The following is a 23,315-nucleotide window of genomic DNA, read 5'->3' on the forward strand; positions in this document are numbered from 1 at the left end:
AGACTAGTGTTAACAAATTTGCATTCTCTGAGCTCAGAGAAAATTATCTGAGGCCAGTAGGAGAAGAGCAGGGGGTGTAAGTGTAGAGGAGCCTTGTGGGGCCAGCGGAGGAGAAATGCACTTGGCCATGTTTATGGGATCTTGGCCTTTTGACTACACAACATTGCCTAAGGGGATTTTGCTGACTTAATTTCAGGGCTCCCATTGGGCCACTAATTCTGTAAGCACCAAATGTGAGCTCCAAGGGGAAAAGTGAATAGATGGGAGTGATGTCTTTAATGCCATTATTTGTTGTGATAACAGATTTACTCTCCCAGGAATTCTTTCAGACCCTATGCGCATCCCTGAAAGCATTAGGGAGTACACCCTTCAGTCAAGAGGTGATCAGGGCCTTCTCCCTCCACATGCATGTACACACACATATTTATTCAATATACAGCTTCTCTTCCAATCCCCACTTTGGGTCCAAGGGTTTCTTGGGAGATTACTCTCCACCCTCTGGAGCACAGACACACAGAGGTTGATGACAAGGAGGCATCTATTTCCTTCTAATATCAAGGCAAGTGACTCAAGGCCCATGTGTCCCTAACACGTGGGGACAAGAGGCCCAGCCAGAGGGTCTGGCCAGACCTGATGCCGCTCAGACATGGCCCTTGCTCCTGCAGCAAGAGGAAAATCCTGTCAAAATGGTTTAACGATCTTCTAATATTTCCATGCAATTAAGGCCACATCTGTCTCCCAGGCCCCCACACCCCTTTGCTAGTGCACAGACATGAACCAAACAGTCTGTCTTGTCGATCTGGAAGGTAACAAAGAGCTCCATTCATAACTGTAGGCACTTTCACCATTTTTTTTTCAAAGTAAAATAGAGTTTTCACTTTGAGAATAACCTGTGTGGCAAGCAAGCGAAGGATTTTTTTCCCCCTAATAAATCAAATTCAACAGCCTAATAAAATGCTGGCTCCCCCTGTCCCTTCACTCCCTCCCTCCCTCCGTCCCTCCCTCCCACTGTCCTACACACTGCCACAACCCTCTGAACAGGGGCTAGTGGGCGCACCCAAGGGAGGGAAGGGAAGGGGAACGGGTGCAGAGGAAGGGAATCAGGACACCTTTTGGAGGTGCGATGGGCTAGTCTGGCAGATTAAGGACTGAGATGGCTGGCAGTAAGGGGACTGGGTCTGTGGGTGGGTAGTCCGCCTTCCTCTCCCCCACTTACCTACTTTCTCAGCCTTTCTGGGCTTGTTTCAAAATACCCCTTGCCCCCTCAACCCCACTACCCATCCCCAAACATTGGGTAAACCTTCTGCTTCCTTCTTTTGCGTGGGGAGGAACAAGAGAGTCATGTTCCAAGGACAGAGCAAGGGCTCTCCAGCCACCTGCCGCTGAAGCCCTCCAGGGGCCGCCTCTCCTCCCAACAAGGCTTCAAGATCTCCCCCAGTCTTTGAAGCCTCCAGAAAGTGAATTTGCAGGAGATAAGTGCTGATAAACATCGGTTTGGTGTTTATCTGCAGCAAACATGATCTTTTGAGGTTCTCTCTGCACTCACAGGCCTTAGAGACTAATCAGAAAACAGAAGGGAAAATGCAAAACCAAGCAGTATTTGCCGCTGCTTTTTCTTCTTCTTTTTTGTTTTGTTTTGTTTCGGCCTACACACTGGAAAGCCCAATGTAGATACTGTACTGCAGGGGACTCCAGAGCTGAAATGTAGCCCTAGGACTTTGTTTTGTTCAACTTTTCTGTCCTGACATCAATGGAGGAGATATTTTCAGTCCTTAAAAACTTGAGATATTTTCAGACTCAGAAGGGGATGAGTCAAACATTGATAACAGTGATGGTCTGCCTACAGCCTCTTCTTGTCCACACTGCTTTTACAGGCCTTGTGTTATCTGGCCTTCATGACAACTGTCTACAGTAGGACACATGGACACAGCCCTATATGTAGGACACACAGAAACTGAGCCTAAGCGAGGCTTTGTGATTTGTTCAGTGTCATACAGTTTGAAGCATGGGTGCCAGGAGTAAGGCCCAGACTTTTCTGCCCATAAATTGGGTTTTGTTCATTTCATTCCATGCAGAGGCTCAGCAGCTAGAAGATAACCAGAAATTAGAATGGCCTTGAACCTGGGCATCCTGCCTGGAAGCATCTGGAAAGCTTGGGTGGCAGTGGATGAATTGGGGCGGCGAGGGCCTCAAACTTTGCAGCACTTGAGTAACCCAAGAAAGGCAGAGTTTTGGTTGACCTGTATTTCCATGCATTGTTTATGTCTGATTTCTTACTGCAGGATATTAGCAAGAAGCGCATTTGACGGTGCTGCCTGGGGTAGGAAGAGTAGAAAGAGTGTCAGAGCAAGGGACCCAGAGCTCTGGCCAATACTCCACCACTGACCAGCTATTTGGTTTTGAGCAAGGAGTCCTTCTCTGATTTTCCATTTCCTCTTCCATAAAATGAGGGAGCGGGACAAGGGTGTCCCCAAGGCAGAAGGGTGGAGGAGGTGAGGATAGTATGGAGAGTTTGGATGGAGCACATCCTCTACAACCTACGCAACCACAGCGACAGTATTACAGTAAAATGTTGGCATGACTTGTTGAGACTAAGATGAGAAGCACAATGGTGGAACCTGGCTAAGCTTCTCCTTTCCAGCTCCAAAGTTCTGTGGTGCTGATTAGCTCAGGGAACTACTGATAGCTACTTCTGCCCATAAAGATAATGTGTTATTTCCACACAACGTTTTATTAAGCAATTCTACTCCCGATTGCCAAGCCCTCGCTAGGACATATATTATATTGACCATCTGCACGTGGGTAGAAAGTGAGCCTTCCACCAAAACCTCATAAGTAACATTACAGCAAAATTAACTGGAACTCAGTCTAGAAGAAAGTTTCCTGAGGGAAAAGGTGATAGATCATTCATAGGATCTATCTTAGGAACCTCACTGGCCACTTCTAGAATGGGAAGTGAGACTGGGGAGTATGGTGAGGCAAGGGGAGTCTTACTTTACCTCTGTTTGAATCTTTTACAAAAATATACTCATGTATTACTTATGCTACTAAAAATCAATTTTAAAAGAAGGGTTTGAAAAAGGAACATCCTGTTCATGGCTGAGTTCATGGTTTGGAGAACAGGAGGCTAGATGGCATTCCCACCAAGGATGCATTCAAGCTGTAGAACTCGCTGACCTTGCAGAGAGGCAGCATGTGGCTGGGTGCTCAGTGGGGTGGAGACCCTCTAGACAGATATGAAACATGCTGCATGGTGACCATCGTGCGCGTCTCATTCACCAGCACCTGCCTTTGCCCTTCATACTCCATTTTTTCAGCTCCCACTTATCATGGTCTCGAAGATAACGCTGTGAGGTGGGTCAGAGTGTAACTCATTTTACAGATGAGGGGATGGAGCTGTGCTGCCCCCCCTCACCTCCTTTCCTTCTCTCTGCTCTATCAGGAGGCTTCCTCCTGCTCCCCTGAGGGCCCACACCATCATCAGTGCCTAACTAGCTGCATTCAACAAATTCAGTTTGGAAAGGGTCTTCAGAAGTCCCTGTCCATCCAAGAGCTAAATTGACTGCAGAAATATGCTTCATAAGCTCAGAAGATACCCATACTCTTTTATACACACTTACAGATCCTTTAGTAAATGTCTGCTTGGATAGTAAATGACTCAGCACTATCCATCAGGTTGGTATCATCCTTTGGGACACAGACTGGGGGCTGGACTGGTCTGGGGTGCTGAGTCAGACTCTACTGCCCATGACAAGAGGTCTCAGTCTTTTTCATAGTCCCATACACACACACCTGCACATACATAAATTACAGCACATTTCGAAAACTACTAAATATTGCACTATGAATATTTAATGTATGCAAATAGTATTATAGCAGAAAGTATGCCTAAAGTGGTAGTTATCTATCTTTTCTGGAATTGGAAAAATAACCATTTTTTCTAGTTTTCTTTTGATCATATATATATATAGTATTTGCTGAACATTTACTTTGGAAAACCAGTAAAAAAGCACAGTTTATGGATAAGCTATTAGCCATAGGCATCTGTTTTTAAATGTTTTAGCTATAGTGGAGATTTTATCAGTACCTGGCAAGTTTTGGGTGTGTCTCAAAAAAGTCTCTCCAGGTTCTTTAAGTTGCTCAAGTGACAAATCGATTCAAGCCACCAATTAGAATTTCAAGTGTGACAACCCAACTACAAGTACATATCTTAAGGATTTCAGAAGCCAGAGTGTGGAGGTCGTCATCAAAAGCTATAGCTGATCAGTTCATGTTGCCCCTTTTGTGGGAAGTTTCCTGAGTGTAAGAATTACTACCAGGTCTTCTTTTCCTAACAGTTTCTAACTGATTTCTCTGCATATATTAAATGCATGTGTACAGTTCATGATAATGGATAGCAAAGGACATAAGCATGCTGGGTCGGGTGGGGGTCAAGGGCCCTGGGGTGGTTGCATATTTAGCTCTAGTGCCTTGCATTTCCTGTCTAGTGGAGCTGGGTGAGGGCTAACTAACTAGGAGAGTCTCAATGCTAAACCCTACGGACAGCCGCACTAGTGCTACCCAAGGAACTGAGATTTGGCCCCTGGATATCAAGTGGAGCTTTTAATGTTACAAAAGTTTAGGATCAACCACTCTCCCCAATTCCAGCTGTTTATTTAAATCGTCCTTTTTCTTAATCCTTCCAAGATCCACCCTTTAGAGTTGGATTAAAGAATCTCTCTCACCAGCACAGGGGACCCTGGAAGGAAAATTTACAAAACATCTTACTCTTAATACTATTTTTTGTTTGTGGAATCATGAATTTCCAAGGCGACCTGGTATATAAGGGTGAGGAGGGCCCAGAAAAGCCTAGGAAATTCATTAACATGTCCCAGTTTATTCTCTAAACACAGTCAAAATCACACTCCCAGTTCGTTCAGCTACCTAGGAAATCACAATCACACAGGTATTAAAATGTTACCTTTTATCTGTCTATCTTCTCTAGAGACCTAATAATAATGATAAACACTCTGATTTTTTCTTGATCATCAAACTGATGTCTTAAGGAATGAGGTCAACTACACAGTCACAAAGTTCTCCTAAATTGAAACCAAATGATACCTTAGGAAGTACATTATCTTCTTGGATTTCTCCAGATCTTAGAAATGGTAAGTTCATCTTCAGTCTTTCAATACATGATTTCAAAACACCATGATTACCTTGAAGTTACTATAGGGGAATTTTTGAAGTTACTATAGGGGAATTTAAGCCTATAGAGAGGGGCCAGAATGAAGTCCCGGGGTTAATTCAGCTCAGTCTCTGCCTCTCTTTTTAATGGAAATGGCAAAAGATACATGTAGACTTACTTCCCTCCTGCTAGTATAGCAATAACAATAACATTTTTAGGCTATTTTATAGTTTAAGACATTTATCTTATTAGGAACCCTCCCATGCCTATAATCTTACTTAATTACCATAATAAACTGGAAAAGTAGGTAGTATCATTCCCCTCCCCCACTTTGCTGATGAAGAAAGGAAGGTTCTGAAAGGCTAAGATCACATTCCTGGTCACAAAGCTTAAGCAGAACGTTGAGTCCAGCCCTTTCCATGGGACCACCCTTTCTCTGCTGCATTCTTTGCCCCCAAACACCATGGCAATGAGTACACTTATTTTTTCACATTGACATTGTTTTTCTCTCTCTTTTGATCTTGTCCGCTTGGTTAGATTGTAGGCAATTTGAAGGTGAGATCTCTATCTGTTAGTTACCACTTTAAGTTGCAGTCAGCTCATTAGGGGTCCAAAGAGGCTTGCTGATTGAGGGCATGCACTGGACATGAGGCTGCTGGCTTTGACATTTTAAAACTGCACACTTCCTTCAGTGACACTGCGTGCCCAAGCAGCAGGCCTCACTGGCATTTTCTCAAAACCAGGAAATGAAACTGACCACCAAGAGCAAATGACCACCGGCCAGAGCCTTACTGCAAACCCAGCAAAACGCACCAGAACGCAGCCCGCACGGTCAGAAGGACACATGCCTTCAACCTGCACTTATCTTTGAAGAAATGTAACCCATGTCTTCCTCTCACCCTGGTTTTGAGTTACAATCACCCTCAACTTTTAAACAGGTTAAATTGCGTACCTGTATCTGTGTTCTTACACAACACTCACCCTTAGATCTGCCTTCCGCTAAAATCTTGGTCTCTTCTGCACAGGCGCAAGTTTAGCCTTCTCGAAAGTTTTGGAGGGCAAGCAGGACCATTTAATGCACCGGGGAACACTATTTCTTCTCACAGTTTCCTTTCTATATCTCCTCCTTCTCACCTCCTGTCCTTCAACCATGTCTAGTCTCTGGCAGATGGCATTAATAATTCTTTTCTGTGTGTAATGCAAAGGTGTTTTCTGTCTGGAACTCTTGGGAGGCTGCTGTGTCAAAGGTAGTAGCAATCTGAACCCTTGCATCTTAACAGCAAGCCCCGGTCTCTGTCATGTGCTCTGCACCCCCCTTCTCACTAAGCTGATTGTAACACAGATAGGAGGAGCATGTGGGAGCCCACGCCTTTCTGAAAGGGGCCAGTTTCTCCAGCCTTTTTCATTCTGATGGGCCATGAAGACAGGGAGAGAAATAAAAGACATAAACTTCTTTGCATATGAATGCATCAAGATGTGTCTCTCTGGGTACCTTTGTTCCATTTGAAAGGAAGGGAGGCGGCTGAAGAGACACAGCTAGTTAGACAAAGACAGATGGGCACATTAGAAAAAAAATTCTGCTAGACCTTGTATTTCCACAGCTTCAGGAATGTTCAGTGCGTGGCATCTTACACCACACGTGATGCTCCTGCCAACCGAGTCCAAGTAACAAATATGATTTTTGTAGGTTGACATATGACACCCAGCAGATTCTAGACCAAGGTCAGATTCGCTATCTGTGACTCACTTTGGTGCTTATTTGTCATTATTTAAACCTATCGTGGGGCCCAGTAACTGAGCTGTGTTTGCTCGGCATAGACTTGGTGGCCAGGAAGGAGGACAAGTCGAGAACGCTTCCCATGGAAGCGGGCAGTGCCGCTCAGATGACCCTGGCATACAGTCCTACTGGTTTTCCTCATAAAGTGTTTCTGGATTTGTTACATCAAAATCACTTGAGATGCTGATTAAAAAATGAGGCTTTTCAGGACCATTCTAGATCTAGTGAGGCAGGCTCTCAGGAGCTGGAGCCCATGAGGTCAGCACTCTTCACATTTTCCAGATGATTCTTAGGCAGATCAGAGTTTCAGCATCTATGTTAGGTGCTCTATGGAAACAACTGTCCTACCATCACATATGTTTGGAAATTGCAATAGATGGTGTTGCCCTTCTTCCCTTGCAGATCCATGGTATCTAGTAGCCTATGCAAGGCTCTGATAAATCCCGAGGCAACAGACCTCCGTTCGATTGCAGAACCCAAGCTTTTCCCACCTTAATCTGAATGCAGAATCCTGTTTGCATAAAGCACCTTTGAACATCTCTCAGACACATTTTGGAGCAATGAAAGGACCTAACAGGGCCTTTATCACAAGTCACTGGAGGATCCTACCTTCACAGTCCTCACTTTACTTCTTTTTTCCTGCCAGAAAACACCCAAATTAGTGTGGGAAGGAGGGGTGGGTCTCTGCGCAAAGAACTTCAGCTTAAGAGAGGAATTACTGGGTTTTTTTGGTGAGTAATTGCTTTTTTTTAGAATTTGTAACTTGCTTTGGTTGGGTGTTGGAAGCCAGGTTGCATGTTCTTCCCTCCATCTCCTCATTTGTGTGTAAATATCCAATTTTCAGGAGGGCTTTCCTTGAATCCTCTAATCTGATTCAGGTCCTGCCTGCAGTTCTTTCTCAGGGAACTCTTCACTGTGTGTACCACATTCATAATTACATATTCATCTCATAGCACATGGATTTATATCTATCTATATATTCATATGTATATATGTGTGTATATGTATATATGTGTGTATATGTATATATGTGTTTATATGATGTGCAAAAAGTGTGATTGATGTGTCTCCCCCACTAGACTAAACTCAGCAAGGTTTCTGGTCTAATTTTTTCACCTGTGCACCCAGGACTTAGCACAGTGCCTGGCAGACAGTAAGCCCTCAATAAATGTTCATTGCCTGAGTGCATTACAGACTTTTAAGTTAGCAATTCACATAGAATGCATGTGTCGCAGTGAGGTAGGTTCACAGTGAGTCTGTCTGCACAGGAGAGATTCCTGAAAAACTTCTTAAACATGCAAGGTTCCACCCAGCATCTCCAACATAAAAAGGAGGGGTGGAGTGCACAGGAATAGTGTGCTAATCACTGGCTTAGTGGATGCAGAAGGGAGGTGCTGGTGAATTTTATTCTAGTCTCTTCTCCTGACTGGCTATAGGGCTTGGACAGGTCTCTGCATGTTTGGGGGCCTTAATTCACTGTTTGGTAAAGTGGAAGTCCCATTTGCCACTCCAAAATTACACTGTGAGATGTCTACTCACATTTAAGCATTTTGAAATCCTAAAATGAGAGGCGATTCTGAAGTTCAAATCATGGTTACTATTTCTAGCATTGTGGGTTTCTAGCACGTGGCTCTGAACCTTGGGTTTTGCCAAATGATTTTTAATACAACTTCATGAAGGAAGTTTTTTTTTTTTTTTTTACTGACACTGCCCCTTTAACAGAAACAAGGCTGTTCAATTTGTTAACCACCCTTTCTTTCATGACTCCTTGTTTCTGGTGCAAAAGTTACACAAGCAGACCGTTAGGCACAGATGCTGGCTCACTGCTGTTTTTCACACTGATGTGTCTCTGCAACTTGGCAGCCTGTACCCAGAGAAGAGGACAATATACCTTGTCAACACCCTGAAATCAGGTCTCAGGGGATCCCATCTCTTGGACAGAGCCTGGGCAGTGCGAGGCCCGTCCAGCCCAGGTTATGAGCTGCACAGGAAGCAGAGGGTATGGCTAATGTACATGTCACTGTGTGGCTTATGGTCACAGCCTCACCCTACCTTCAAGCCTGCAAGCTGCAAGAGCAACAGGAAATGGCCAAGGGTATATATATAGCCACATTGTGTTTATCCAAAGGTGCTGTTTTGCACAGATTATTATGAACTTTTTCACTGGGAGAGGACATGGCATGTGCCGTTTCCGCAGGGCCTCCTGACGTGCTTGTAAAATTAATCACCCCACCTGAGAAGGAAGAGGGATATTACGCCTTTTTGGTTTCTTCATTTTCAAGGTGACCAGACCAGGGCACTTTCTTTTCCAAAGGATTTCCGGATCCATTCAGCCAAGGCTCAGAAAGGATGGGAAACAGCAATGGAAAAATGTAGGATTTCCATGAGCCTCTAAATACAACGCATCTGGGAAAATCGTTCATTCCATAGATTGAGTTTCCCCTGAAAGTCATTAATTAGGCTTTGCTTCCCCCATTACAGTCTCCTGGCAAATAAATAAGCACACATCCCTTCCTGATGTATCTGTTCTAGCCCTTGGTCTAGCTCCCCTCAATCCTACCAGAGCAGAGCCAAAAGAAAACCTGTGGGCGTCAAGTCTTGCAGGGCCGGGCGCCACAGACCCCCTTTGTTCTCAAGCGGGAGCAGTCTAAGGAAAGCAGAAAGGGCTCCCGTTCCAGACCGTCCCTCCGAGCAGAGCCCTCCACTACTTTGGAAGTCATTTCCTTAGAGCGTCAGTTTATTTATCAACACTCTAGACTACAGCTGGTATTCTTGAGCTGGGCCACACTTTAGCAGGTCTGACTGGCTCTTTCCCACACTCCCCTCCCCTGCTGAATGAGCTATTGAGGTACTGGGCCCACAGGTGGGTGTGAATGCTTTGGTCTTAAGAGCATAATGGGTGTCCTTGGGCTAAGTAGGAAACTGCACTGAGATTCAAGTGTTCATCTGTAAAATGGTGACAATGAGCTCGTGAGGATCCGATGAGAGCACTGGCAAAGCTTTTGGCACAGTGCGCACGTGAGCCAACCCGAGCCACCATAGGCACATTTGAGACAGTGGGAATATGAAATCAAAGCGCGACTTCAGAGCAGGCAGAGTCCTGCAGCATATGACCCTGATGTCAAGATTCTCAACTTTTCTATGTCCTACACTTTTTGGTGCTAACTCAGTTGGCTGGCTTGTTCAACACAGATATATATATACTCTATTCTGAGATTAGAGCTGCTTGGGCATCTGCTGTTGGTCGGTGTAGCTACTCTCTAACAGAGCACCATGTATAAATGGCGCGCCTGTAAGTCTGGGTTCTTCCTATTCCGAAAAGATGTTGAAGTTATAGATGCATTTTGGGAAAACAGACATCCCTCAGCACAAACTTTCTGGAGAGCGGTTTAAAGTTTCCCCAACCTCAGGGTCCCATGGCCAATGCCTGGGACTCCTTCTTCCAGGCTGGTTCAGTAAAACCCAGTTCAAGAAGTAGAAGTGAATGCTTCTTGTTTCCATCCTTTTTAAAAAGGTGCTAGTTAGGTACGGGCATCTACTATGTATACTTTCTACTTGGCACAGGGACGCCAAAGGGACTAAAGAGACCGGGTTGTGCTGAACACAGTATTTGTTCAGAACTGCTTAGTGGACCTGCATTTCTCACGGAAAGCCCCATATGCCTTGAGCCCGGTCTTCTCTTCTCCCACCTCTTTAATTGTACAAGTCCCAAACCATTGTTCTGTCTCATTACCAGCAGGGGCCAAAGCCTGCGGCTGTGTGAGCCTGAGATTAAGGCTTTTATCTGATCTTCGACAACTTGCAAAGGAAATCCTGTTCCAAACTCTGAGCCCTGAGCAAAAGGCTGCCAGCAGTTCTTCCCTCCCACCTGCGAGATAAATCAGGACACCTGAAATGCTAACGGGGCTCATTGTTTATAAATATGATAATCTCACTTCCTGTCATTCTATTAGTCCCACCCCCTGACTCTTTTCTTTTCAAGTCTCCTGGCAGAGCTGGGCTGGACGTCCTCATCCACACCCAGTCACAAAGCAGAGGTGCCTAGCAGAACACTGACCTGACGCTCCCTGCAGAGGAGACTCAAATTGCTGTCCCGTCTTTAGGATTAGAATTCACACAGGAGCCCAGCCAGCTCCATGTGCACCATGATGGGCACGGGTGGCTCATCTCTACGGAGGCCCAGTGTGGGTCTCAACTCCCACAAGCAGAGGACCTCAGGCAGCAGGGAGTGTTGGTTCACAGGCGGTTGGAGTAGAGGTTGTGCAGTTGTAGGTCCTTTTCATTTTGCTTATTATATGGTCCCTCAGCCTGAGGTGGGGAATGCAGGTTTACCTAATAATACTCAGGTAAAGTTGGTGATGCCCACCATGGTCCAGGACACTGGAAACAAGATAAACTGAAGGAAGAAACCCCAAGACAGAAGTTGCTGGGAGCAGAGGGCTTTGCCTAGTCTGTGCCTTTTCCCGACATTCCTGTGACTTCCTCCACTGCAAAGTAGGGCAGGTCCATTTATCAGCTAGTCTCCAAGCCTGGGTGCACCTACGTAAGAGAAGGCACAGCACTTGCCCCAGAGAGCCCATCCTCACAGGGGCTGCAGGAATTCTAAAAGCAATGATGTGAGAAAAATGTAAGCATGTCAGCACTCAGGGGCGCCACCCTGATGCAGCAGAAAAGGGAAGTCCAGGTCTAGACCTGACGCACGCAGCCCATCTGACCCTGCACCCTCCCCAGGTAGCAAGGGGTGCACAGACAGCCCCAAGACCTTTTCGGCTCCGTGATTCCATGCCAGCCCTGCCAGAAGCTTTATTTAGCCTTAAGCAGGCCCTGTCACCACCTGGAATGAAGTTGGAAGTGCGCTGCCTCGGCAGCAAGCTTGTCCCTTTGTGGCCGGACTGTGGCCACCCTGCTGGTGGGAAGAGCACAGGGCCCAGCCTGAGCCCTGGAATGGCTGTGCGGATACCTGGGCTGCACTTTCTGACTCCTCTTCAAGGGGAGCCATTCTGCTGAAGTTCACCAGAAGGTGTCCCCTATTTTTGTTTTGTTTTGTTTTGTTTTGTTTCAGCTTGTGAGGAAAATGAACTTGCTAGTCAGTATGGAACTGCCCTGAGGGGAAGTGGGTCCTGGGAGGAAACCTTTACCTCTGCCCCTTGTAGGACAGGGAAGAAAGCGGGTATACTGCTCTTCTCTACCCTTCAGCCCCTACCCCCCCTCCACCAGCAGACAAACAAGGAGCCAAAGTAGGCCAGGCATGGGGGGCGGGCACCCATTCTGCTCTGACATGGCCCTGGCCAGGCCTGGTGACGGGGCTGCGGGCTGTGGTGGGGTGCTGGAGTCGGCCCAGCCAGGGTTGGGAGAGCTCCCTGCTCACATCTCTTCCCGACTCCACAGTCAGTGACCCATGCCAATCACATTGGTAGCATGAAGTTTGCCACGAGGGAGTATTTACATCGTGGAGACAGGTGAACGTTACCCAAACCTGGAGAGCTGGTTGCGAACTGTCTATCAGCATGTTCCTGCTGTGGTTGGATGTACCTGCTTCCCAGTCAAATGGGACTTAGATCCAGGCCCTGAGGCCTCAGGCTGCAGCCAGCCACTTCCTGAAGCTGATACGCCCCCTATTCACAACCACTGCCTAGTCCCAGCCCTTGGATTTAGCCCTTTGCCGACTTCATCTACTGACAGGTGGAAACAGAACCTTGGCCTGCTGAGATTAGCATCCAGGCATCCCAATTCCTTCTACTCTTTTCCTTAGGGATTTAGAGTTTTCTGTGGTTGCTTTTCTAATCTATAAACTGTAAAAAATATAATACCAATAGTCACTATTGATTTAGGAGCTATGACTTGCCAGTATGGAACTAAGCACTTTGTTTACATTATCTCATCCCATTTCATCCCCCCAGAGCCTTAAGAAGTAATTTCCTCATTTGACAGCTCAGGACGGCAGGGCTTGGGAGGTTACCTGGGTGGGTGGCTTACCAGTAGCACAGCTAAGATTTGAACTCAGAGCCGTCTACTCTCTCTAAAAGAACAAAGTCTATGTTCTTTCTACCATCCAACACGCCTAATGTTAATAAATAACATTATTCTTCTTCCCTGAAAATACACCCAGGTGATATTAACTCTAGGTAGGACTGTGGAATACGGCGCAGTGCTCGGGCCCTGTGCGATCAGTCTTGCCCTTCCCAAGGACAGGCCGCCCTCCCCCACAGAACTCACTTCCTCTTCCCCCTCTCCCCCAGCCCTTGTCCCTCCCCTCCTTCAACCTCTGCTCAGAACTTACTTCCTCCTTGAAGCTTCTCTCATTAACCCCACCCAGTTTTGATCACTTCACCAACTTTGCTTCTCCTCAAATATTTATACTCAAATTTATACTAGGTTTCTTTTGCCTTGTTTTTACAACTGGGGGTCTTTTGGGTCTTCCCAGTTAAGCTGTGTCCCTCTTTTGTGCTTTTCCCACTGTGCCCAGCAATGGGTGCATCCACAGGGGCCTCTTGGGGTTACCCTCTTTGTGTTTGTCCTGGGGTCCGTGAACGGCCTGCTCCTCCCATCCATGGCAGGGTGCAAGGGCATTCTCCCAATATCTGTCCAAATGACGCACATAACCTCTCTGTTCTGGCCAGAGATGATCCTGGCGTGCAGCTTGGGCAGGAAGTCCGGAGATAGAGTCCCTATGCCACTCCAGGGTCCCTCCTTTCCAACCTGAACATTCAGTGAGACTGGTGGGGACTTCCTTTTCCAGTCTTGGGCCAGACAAGACCCTCTCAGAGGGTCTTAGGATTTCCCGTCGTGTCCACCTGATTCCTCCTGCCTTAGATTGAGTTACAGGTTGAAACTTGCAGTGGAGGAGTTTGGGCTGGGCTTGGGGCCCCATAGTTCCATTTAATCGGTGTTTTGTTCTGGAAGGTGGGAATACGTAGGTGAGTCTGGGTGGGTGCTGGCTGAGGAGGACGGGGCTAAGACTGGAGTTGGGGGCCCTGCTCTGTATGTTACTCTGTGCTTCCAAAGCCTCTGAATGGACATGCTGTGGAGCCTGCACCCTGGGTCTCCTGCAAGACTCCTGAGCGGTAGGGTAGTAACAGCTGGTCTCATCTGCATCTGGGAGGCTAGACCGTTGCAGACAGCTTGGCTGATGCAGGGAGCATTCCTACGAGGACTTCCCTGGCCAGCTGGGCTCCCTCCCTCCCCCAGCTGCTCTCCTGCCCTGGGTACCTGGGTACATTATAATTCCTCTCCCTGTGAAGCCTGGGCTGTGCGGGCACACGTTACAGGCTCTCCTCCCGCACGGCCTACCACTTTGAGACTGGCACACACAGTTTTCACAAGATGGGTTTTTGTGGTTTGGGGTTTTTTTTTTCCTTCAGAAGTTTGCAGCTGCTAGTTTTGAAACCACCAGCCTTGAGGCAACTCAGTCAAAAAGAGAGTGAGAGAGAAAGAAAAGGGGAGAGAATAAAAGTCAGGGATGACAAGATGACTTTCTGTAAATCATGTATGACGTTCGAAAGGCCTCCTGGCCAGTCTTGGGCTCACGTTGCCTTCACCAGGGTCCCTTAGCGAAAGGCCCTGATTCCTTTAGGGTCTGTGGGCATTTGCCCCGTATCACAGAGCCCCCGGCTACCTGTGGGCACAGGTGAGTTACGTGGGGTCAAGGACTTCGGTCACGATCTGAAAGGGAACTACCAGCTCCCTATCCTGCTTGAAGGTGTGTGCATGTGCGGGCATAGCCACGCGTGTCTGCGGGGGACAGGGAAGAGGCAGGAGGAGGGGGACACACAGGGGCCCTGACTGAGTTTCCAGCGTTATGTAGGGGTTATGCCTGGTCCCCTGTAGTGGGTTACTTTGTATATTCAAACAGAAGAATTCAGCTGAACACAGACTTGAGCCAGGAAGAGGAGCCAGAAATAAATGAATTTTGAAAAAACCACTCACATTCAGGCCTTCCCTTCCCCTCCCACATTCACTCGCGTTTGTGGCAGCGGATTACAGTTTTTACCTGAATCCAGAGGACACCTAGAGTCACAGCCTAGAGTCATAGCCTGGGGCAGAGCGTGGAGGCCTCTGGTTGGGACCTTAGCCGCCAGGCTCATTCTGGCTGGCTTTTGGGTGTCATTAGTTTGCTGGGTTCCAACTTGCACCCCAGGGTTTCTCTGTGCACCTAGGGAAAGCACTTTTGCTGATGGGAGAAGGGATAGTCGTGGAAAATCACCAAGAAATGGTTGGCCCTCCCAGTCAGGCCTGCTGTGACCTGGGCAGGGACAAACCTGGGCTGTTGGGAATCTCAGCCTCCATAAACCTTTGTTTGAGTCTCTCCTAGAACCGTGACCCAGTCCAGTCTTACATCAACATTCTTTGTGCTCAAGTTTCTTCTCAGCTTTTCTCTCCACTTGTTCCTCCCCAAATTTAATGGCGGTGCAGGGCGGGGAGCGGGGAGCATCCTCTGGAATGCTTGGGACGTTATCTTTACATGACCCATAAAGCTACCCAGCAGAGTATGTGCTCTACATGTAGCAGGAGCTCTATAAATGCTCATTTAATGGAATTGAATAAAAAATTGGTTGTCATCCTCATCCAACATGTACTGCTTTTCCCGTCTGCAACATAAAATGCAAATTCTCTGCAGCTTAGTGGAAAAGGTTTCCAGGGCCAAGCTCTGTTTTCTGCTTTCCTGCCTGCTGGCCTACACCTGCCGCACTCTTAGTAGCATGGCCCCCTCTTTCTCCCGTCCAGGTTCCCGTCCATGCTCTTCCTTGTCCCTGGAATGTACCGTGCCAGGTAAACTGCAAGACCTTTAAGAAATCAACTCCACAGTCACCAGCACGCTGTGAAACCACGCCCACCTCCCCATACCCTTTCCTCTGCTTGGTCTCCTGTGACCCGTTGTACCTATTATTGTGAGACCGCCTGCAGTGCCTTAGTATGAATATTCATTTATGCCTATTTCCTTCAGGGGACTTGAAATTAGTCAAAGACAGGACCTTGTCTTACTCATCACTGCTTTCTCAACGGTACACACCGTCCAGAAGTAGTAGGTGCTCAACAAATTGTTTGATGGTCAAATTAAGGAAAGAAGGACTGTCTGTGGTCCATCCACCTACTCCTCAGAATCTCCAGCGGGGTCTTCTGGTACCGGTCCTCCTGCTTGCTTTCCCTGTCCTCCCGTGACCGTCTCCTGGAGCTCAGCACAAAATGGCACCAGGACTGCACGTTGTTGCCGTTTCTGCAGTGCACTTGTGCATGAGGTCTATATGCTCCTACGCAGGTTTCATAAAGTCACCCATGGCCATTGCTGCTCACTGTGCTCCTAGGCTCCCAATGTTTACAAAGACATTGATTCGGGCCCTTTATTACTAGAAGATGTGGAGACCCATGAAGATGAGTTCCTCCACGAAGCCCTCCCGCACTAGTCCAAACCCACAGGCATTTGCCTCTTTTCCTGACTTTTACTGCCTTATCCTGCTTACGCAGCCCAACTCCCCCACCTGCTGCTCTTTAACTGTTGTCTTTAATTGTGGCGCTGTTGTTTGGGACTTGTACGCAGTTGCCATGGATATTTTTTCTACTGGTTCTTTTGAGACTCCTCAGCCCCACAGTTCACAATACTTGATACATGGTCAGAATATGTATCAGATGCACATGTAAATACGTAAAAACTGCATGACTGTGTTAGATGTTCCTATGCTGACTTTCTGCATCGCACTCCAGACCGTGGTTTCCCAAGGGAATTTTACCTCATCTGACTAGCTGCCCATGAAGTATTATTAATCAGCAACATCTGAATAACTACGATTTCTGCCATGGAATAAATCTCCAATAATTTACACATTTTTTACTACGTAGTTGTACTTTACTGTGGAAGCCATACTATTTAGTGCCTTGGTTCAAACACTGAAAAAAAGTGCAAAATTCCCCTACAGAGAGAGCTGCTTTCCCTAGAGCCTGAGCAGGCATGTCCCTGAAGAATGTGCTTGAACCTTGGGCCAGAGGTACAAGCGTGAATGCCCACTGTGAGGGTCAACTGCAGCTAAGTAGGCTAGGTGGGGTGTTTTGGTGTCTACAATCACCATATTGGTGTCTTTCTGAACACCCTCCTCCCACACACTTAGCAAGATGGCCTTCCTTCTGCAGGCTGGGAATCTCTGAAAAGCAACCCTCGACAGTTTCACCTCTGCCTTCTCTCCTCCCCCCTCCAGTTCTGCCCACACTTGCCAGGTTTGCCATATTCACAGGGCCTTGCTCAGCTAAGCTCATACAGTAAATGCAGACCCTGATCATGTCAATGAGTGCCTGGCATTCTGAATTAGCCTCTGGGAGGCTCACAGGAACAAGCTCATGGCGACCAAGTCAGCAGGTGGTGCTGTGATGGACAATTTTGGGGTCTGGACCGTTCACAGCCTTCTACCACAGCTGCCTGGAATGCCTGCATCTGAGGCCAGCTGCGGCCAGGGGAAAGGTCCCCCCACCTACTTCCCACTCCAGGATGACTAGGGAGTCTCTGACTCTAAAGCCACTTCGTGGGGTTTTAGGTTTAGAAGGGTAAGAAAGGTGGTTCCCTAATAAATACCTAGCCTGAGTCACCTGGCTTGGAATTCAGGGTTTGGAAAGTCACCCAAATGCCTGCATTCCCAAAACCAACCTTCTAGAGAGTCTGGGGCTGGCAAGTTTCAGATTCATTTGCGTCAACATGTTGTTTGGTTAATGCAGCTGAGCATCTAAGCCCATTTTCTTAGAAACAGGAAATCCCAGAGTGCCAAGAGTAAACAGGTCCCAGCCCCCAGAGGTTCACGTTCACTTAGGAACTCCGAGACCACAGGGTCTGCGGGGCTGCGTGCCTGAGCCAGGCGTATTCTCCTGCCCAAAGAGATGGTCTCTCTGCAGCTCAGTGGCCGGGAGAGCTGTGGGCTTGACCATGCTCCCAAGAGGCTGGGGATAGGCTAAGGACAGGATCCCAAGGTCAAAGGTAAGATCAGGGAGTGTCAAGGGTCTTTTATAAGTTGGCTAACATTTCCCCAAGAATCCCCACCATAGACTCAACTCTAATTGCTTCCCTTTTTATTTTTCCTGTCCTCCATCTAGTCTGTTTTATCCTTTATCCATCCCTACCATCAGCACAGTGCCTGGAGCAGGAGGCACTAAATAGGTATCAATGGAATGAATAAATGATTGACTGAGTGGTTCCAGGTGAGTCAGGCGTCAAGGCAGGGCCTGCCTATCCCAGCTCTGCAAGGCATCGCATAGCAGTGAGCCGCACAGCTGCTGATCCTGACAGGCTCAGGGAGAATTCTGGCTCACATACTCATTAGCACCCGGTTGGGAAGGACAGACTCTGGGGAAGCAGCTAGGAAGTCCCAGCTTCTCCTGGTCGGTGGAGGGAGCTCAGGTTAGTGAGGGCTGGAGGAGAACAAAGTCGGTGCCTGCGCAGAGAGGGAGGGGCAAGGGGTTCCCTCACCAGACAAAGAACCCTCAGAAAGCTACCCTCCCAACTTCACCACTCAGGGAGACAGCGGGAGGGCCCAGCCTCTTCTTGACAGCCAGCCGGTCAACCCTGACATCAGGCTGGGCAAAGCAGAGGTGGAGGGCGACCCGGATGCGGAGTCCCTGAGCCTTACTGCAAGGCTGACGACACAAGAGGCGACTCCTCTATTATTAGGAGTTGCTTTCCACATGTGTAAGTCCAACAGCCTATGCAAAAAGAGGTCTCATAGTAGCAGGAAATTCAGTTGTGGGAGGCTTCTTGTTGGCAGATTGGTCCTGGGTTGGCCTGTGACCTGGTCTGGGCTGGTGGCCGTCTGGGCTAGCCCAGGGACACAAGCTCAGGCGGCCCACCTGCCGCCTGGCCTGTGGCTCCACCACTCCAGAGGGACTCTGACTGGTAACATCATTGCAGGTGGGGTCATTCCTAAACCTATAAGGATGTTTTATTAAAAAGTAAGAGAAACAAGTTCAGATCTGTTATAAAATGCCATCCCAGGTCCAGAAATTCAGCAGAAGCAATATGACATACTGTTCAAAAGCCCGCCCTTGATACTCATTCAAGGGTTTCCTTGACATTCATAAGAAGTTACGATGTGCAATAATATTTAATGATATGGGAACATATTGATAATTTAATATTAATAAAAAGATGTTATAAAACAATGTGATTGTGGTTAAGTGAAAATTAAATGTATGTATCTATATGCTTGCATTAAAAAGGCTTGAAATAAGTACACCAAAATATTAATAGGTGGCTTTCTGGTCTGTGAGACAATGGGTGCTCTTACATTTTTCTTTTGAGATTTTTCTGTATTCAAAATGTTACAGAGATGATGTATTATGTTGGAAATCATTACTTTTTATGAATACTTTAAAAAGCAACCATAGATTTGATGAGTAAAATAAAACTTTAAGCCGAAACACAGAGAAGGCAGCAATGTATGCGGCGTGGGGCTGCTAGGGGGCCCGCTTCTCTCAGTGTTGGGTGGATTCAGATGTACCTCACCTTCCTGTCCCTGACTTCCCCTCCAATCTCTCTCCCCTCTGCACAACTCTGCTCATTCAGCTGAGGTCTTTACAATGCTCCAATGGCGTCTTGCTTTCCTACAGCACCTGCCTTCCTGTTTGTTCCAGGAAGGCAAGAGAGACCCTAGAAGCAAAGGCAGATGTGATGAACATAACTCAGCTTCCAAAGCCCAGTGTCAGTGTCACTTGCCACTCGAGACTGTCTGAGAGCTCTCCTGTCCCACAGGGCCCCTCCTTTCTGCATCCAGAGCTCGAACTACCTTGTACAAAGCACTATGGGACCATTAATTAGGGAGACCATTAATCAGGGTCTTCCAAATGCATCATCAGAAACCAGCTGCCTTAGACTCCCAGGAGAACTTATTCAAGGTATAAATAAATAAACAACACACACATGTGTTGTATATATGTATGTGTGGGCATATGTACACATACATGCATACTTATATGCACATATCAGACACATATATGTGAGAAATGAGAGGTCAAGCACACACACACACCCCATTTTGTCCTCACACCATTATGAAATGGTATATTTTCTTCATCTCACGGATGAGGAAACTGAGAGTCTAAGAGGTTAAGTCACACGGCCGGAAGTGGCAGCTAGAATTTGAACGCAGTCCGGCCTGTCCCCAAAGCCCCGAGTGCCTTTACCAGAGTGCCTTTCTCCCTCCAACACTGCATCCCAGCAAACTGTATGGCTGCAGTGAGTCCTAAGGCTCCACAATGACTGGCTTCAACTGGGCCTCCAGAGGAACCATAACAGACTTTGTGGAAATATTCACAACAACCCCTTTACTTCCAGGTTCTGAGATCAGAAACGGAAGTTTCAAAATACCGAAAGTTCGTTTATGTTGAACATACTGCTTAGGCTAAAAGCAGGAAGTCCAAGAAAGCCTGATCTCATGAGATTTTCAGCCCGATTTGGATCCACATCTGCACTTCTGGATTTACCACTGAGTCCGACCTCAGCCGCTCTGTGGCTTCTCCCATTTCACCAATTCTCCACCTCTAGCATGGGGTACAGGTAAGTAATAAAATCTGCTTCTGTTAACTAAGATCTGTCCAGTGATTGGCCAGCTGCAAGGTGGTCAGCTGACACAGGCAGTAGAGAGGAACAATTAAAATGGAAAAACATGCAGGTTTCTCTCCATAAAGTTAAAAAAAAATCCCAAACCCAAACAAACAAAAGCTCTAAACAATAAGTCCCCCAAACAACGGCCTCTGTTTTTGTCCCCAGGTGCAGGAAACAAGTAGAAAGGAATCTTGCCACCTACTCCTTCCCACTGAATGGCCTTCCCATTGGTCAGACTCCAGCTGGGCTGGAAGAGGAAGGGAAGGTAGTGGTGCTCAGCAGCAGGCCTTGGATTGCCAGCTTTTGGGGAGCCTCAGAAGGTTGGGGAGAATGATTTCGGTATCCTGAGTCCCACAATGTGAGGAATTTTGGAGAGCAAGTCCCTCATGTTTTGGCTGACAAAGCGCAGACTAGAAGTTAAGTGATTTGCTCAAGGCTACACAGGGCAGGAGCTGGGATTCGAACCCAAGTCTACTAAATCAGGTTGCCTCTTTTTCCAGTTATAACAGCTGCCCTGCCTACCTCACCACATTCAAATGAGTTAATAGACATCATGGAGGTTTTAAATGACAAAGCATTAAGTGAATGTTAGCAGAGTTTTATATATATTGCCATTAGGTGGGTAGTTTGTATAGCTGATGCAGTCTTTGTATCCCTTTCCATTCCACAGTTTTCTGAGGATGCTATTATCTATGAGGCCTCCCTGCCAGGAGGTTCGGAGGCTCCCAGGACGACCCCCACCCCAACCACGCATAGCCCCCACCATCCCTGGCACCACCTGAGCTGTCCCCATGGGAACAGCTAGAGGACTTCTGAATCCAGCAGAATCCACAGGGCACTGTGGTTTGGAATCCTCTGCTCACAGACTGGGGCACATTCTCCTGAAGCACAATTTTGAATCAGCCACACCCAACTGGAACAGTGCAGTGGAGGCCACAGGCTGCCCCACAGGGCCACCCCCTTTTCAATTTGAGGAGCTCAGGCACACGTGGGTTATTGTCTCACCTTGTAAACCTGTGCAAATTGGGTGGAAAGGACATGAAGCACGACACATGTTGCAGCCGTGCGGCTTCATGTCTGCTATTTCCCCTAGCTGGGCCTCAGTTTCCTCATCATAAAATAGTAATTGCAATGAATACCTTGTGCGTTGGTGTGGGAACCAAGGGGATGTTTACAAAATAGCCACCACATACAGAGATGCTAGCTCTTCCTGCCTTCCCCTGAAGTCCAACACAGTTGTTCGGGGGTGGAGGGGGTGAACCCTAGGGACCTAAATGTCTCGGAAGCAACACCTCTGAGCTCCCAAAGGTCTGCCAGAATCTGAAAGAACAAGTCCTCACATTTGCAATGCCCTTTTTCCATTTTTGGAGGAATTTCTTACATTCAGCAATCATTTAATAAATGCCATCTTATAGCAAAACCTGAATGAGTCTGCTTTCCTATTAGAGAGGGCAGCCTGGGCATTTCCTCTCTCCTCACAAAGGTCCTGTTCTGTTTCTGTAGCCACATCACAGGTGCACATTCTTTGCTGGCTACCCTGGCTTAGGGTGCACTTGGAGCTGGGTGAAAGGGTGATCTCCCCATCACTCCAAGGTGTAGTGGGAAGAAACTGGGCCTTTCATGCGGCAGGGTCGGGCATTCTCCCCAGAGCACTACATTCCCCAGAAGCCAAGAAGTAGACAGAGGCTGAAGCCACCGCTGCTTCCTCCCCATCTTGGAAAATTACACAGAGCACCGCTTTGCCCACTGGCTGCCAGGCAGATGCCCTGCTGCTTTCTGAAGCTATCCCACCTCCTGAGAATGGAAAAACAGCAGTGTGCATGCCCACAGTGACGAGCTTACCCTTTTCTCTTCCTCCTCCCTGCCCTGGAAAAAGTACAGGATCTGTAAACAAGTCATTAGATTCGTGATCCTGCCCAATTTAGACTCTTTGTCTCAGTTTTCTACCGAGTAAACTCGTGGTCACACCCACCCAAACCAAGCAGAGCCCAGAAGGAATGCAGAGCCCAGCAGCCAGGCTAACCACAGCTGACCCCACGGTGCCCAGGGCCCTGTGCTCCCGGGCCAGGAGGGGAGAGCAGGGAGCCCAGACAGCTAGGTTCCCTCTGAACAGTGGTGCCCTTGGACTGAGCTAAGAGCTCGGTCTCTGGGTTCAATTCCCCAACGCAGTTTTAATTTTGCAAATGCCTCCCCAAACTATCAAAAATAAAAAATCCACCTCCTTTGAAGTCTGGCAAGAAAACCCCCAAGATCAGCTTCTCTTATTCCTGTACTTCCCGTACAGGCAGGCTTCTAGAAAACAGAGGTTGGAGAAAATGAAAGTCAATGCCAAAAACTAACCAGACAGAAGAATAACTGCTTTTCCCCATGGCCCCCCACCCCCAGCTCTGGCATTATGGGCTGGGGAACTGGGCCCCTCTCCTGCTGCTGAGGATCTGTTTATTTTGCACTCCATAAAGGGAAACCAGGCCCTTTTCTGACATTTTTGGCTTGGAGGGGGTGGGGAGAGAAGGAGGTCCAGAATTTAAACTCAAAACCAGATCAACTTCTCTAAATCTCCTGGTGCTTTTTCTGTGATTCCTCAATGGACCACATTGTACGAATTAGGCTTTTAACTCTCACAGCCCCTGCGCCCCCATCTCCAATAGTCTGGCTCCTAACCCCTACCAATGCCATAAACTGCAATGACCCCTTCTTGACTTCCAACCACGCCAGGGCTCCCCAGATGAAATTAGGGACAGCCGTGCTCACATGCAGCTGGCAGCTCCCCGTTCCCCCTGCACCACCAACCCCACTGC

The 23,315-nt window shown here is 47.6% G+C and overlaps 1 protein-coding gene and 1 long non-coding RNA gene across 5 annotated transcripts in view; one reads left to right on the top strand and one right to left on the bottom strand.

Moving 5' to 3' along the window:
• FLI1 (Fli-1 proto-oncogene, ETS transcription factor) overlaps positions 1–23,315 on the bottom strand; it is a 112,598-nt gene that overhangs the window by 67,494 nt on the left and 21,789 nt on the right. The gene's annotated exons all lie outside the window — the stretch shown is intronic.
• LOC118968795 (uncharacterized) lies at positions 13,214–21,937 on the top strand. The gene is made up of 2 exons (XR_012132640.1): positions 13,214–20,469; positions 21,188–21,937. It is a non-coding gene; the product is annotated as an uncharacterized lncRNA (long non-coding RNA).

This window comes from Manis javanica, chromosome 6 (genome assembly GCF_040802235.1).
Source record: "Manis javanica isolate MJ-LG chromosome 6, MJ_LKY, whole genome shotgun sequence".
NCBI lineage: Eukaryota > Metazoa > Chordata > Mammalia > Pholidota > Manidae > Manis > Manis javanica.